General features: G+C 35.3%; 1 protein-coding gene across 1 annotated transcript in view; it reads left to right on the top strand.

The window, feature by feature from the left end:
- The window catches only part of OPA1 (optic atrophy 1 (autosomal dominant)), a 106,732-nt gene that overhangs the window by 44,415 nt on the left and 60,937 nt on the right, over positions 1 to 1,380 (top strand). The window lies entirely within an intron of this gene.

The following is a 1,380-nucleotide window of genomic DNA, read 5'->3' as shown; positions in this document are numbered from 1 at the left end:
TTGAGAAATAAGGAATAAATAAGTATGGAGTTAACTCATCTATGTATAAAAACTTATTTTGAGTGAATCTTGTGCTTCTAATTTTAAAGAAAAACTGAAAAAGGGAAAAGTGATTTGTCCTTGTGTAAATTTATGCTTGCATTTTTACATTGATAAGCTCATTACTTTAGGTAACAGAGAAATTTGAGTTGAGTCTACCAAATAGTTCTAGTGAGCCATCAGCAACCTTTTACTTTGCTTCTCTGAAGGCTAAAACCAATCAGGTAATACTTTTCACTACTTTGAAAAACTGTTCTGTTATATTTAATGATAAAATCATCATTATTTTAAACACCTGTGTAATGTAATGAGTAGGTAACATTCTCGTGCCAAATTGACCTATCACTTATTCCATCATGAGTTTTTCCATATCATATCCAATAATTAAGTTATTTTTTAAATTTGAAAGGCTTATCTTAGGTCTCTGTTTTTAGCAAATAAAAACAAGGATAGATGAAATAAATAGCTACAGGTTGAATATCCCTTATCTGAAATGCTTGGGGCCAGAAGTGTTTCACCAGATTTCAGATTTTTTTCAGATTTTGGAATATTTGCATCATACTTAACCAGTTCAGCATCCCTAATCTGAACATCTGAAATCCAGAATGTTCCAACAAGCATTTCCTTTGAGTGTCATATTGGTCCTCAAAAAGTTTCAGATTTGGAGCATTTTGGATTTTGGATTTTCAGATAGGGATACTTAATCTGTAGCATATTTTGAATCTCAGATTTCTTTGATGTATCTATTCATTAAGTCTCATACCTGACTACACCCTAGACCACTTATGCTCTGGTAGCACCGTATATATTTTTTTATGCTTCCCAGCCAGGTGATTCCAATCTGCAACCAGAGGTTAAGAATCATTGGTCTCAGAGTATGGTCTCTGGAGCAGTAGCATCACTACCTTTTGGAAGCCTGTTAGAAAGGCATATTCCTGGTCCCCTGCCATGCCTACAGAATTAGAAACTCTGGGAGCGGAACCCAGCAATCTTTGTTTCTAAAAGCCCTCAAGGTAATTCTGATGGATTCTAAAGTACGAGAATTATTATTCTACAGCTTTAGGGGACAGGCCAATGGCACATCTCTACAAGATGGCTACAAATTGGCATCTGTACCAGAGAATGTTTCCATCCCCAGAAAATGTAGACCCCAAATTGATTTCATATTTACAAAGAAATGAACCAGTAGAAATCCTACTGGATTCTTATATATCCTTATATATCCATTGATATCAACCCTTGGAGTTGTGTGGTTGCAGTTGTCAGCCACTGGGCCTTGACACAACACTATTGGAGAGTTCATGATATAATAAACCATAGAGTTATCTACATCAGTGATGT

Source organism: Propithecus coquereli, unplaced genomic scaffold (assembly GCF_000956105.1).
Source record: "Propithecus coquereli isolate 6110/MARCELLA unplaced genomic scaffold, Pcoq_1.0 Scaffold10, whole genome shotgun sequence".
Classification (NCBI taxonomy): Eukaryota; Metazoa; Chordata; class Mammalia; order Primates; family Indriidae; genus Propithecus; species Propithecus coquereli.
Note: the sequence above shows the minus strand (reverse complement) of the source record. Positions and strands in the feature narration are given on the sequence as shown.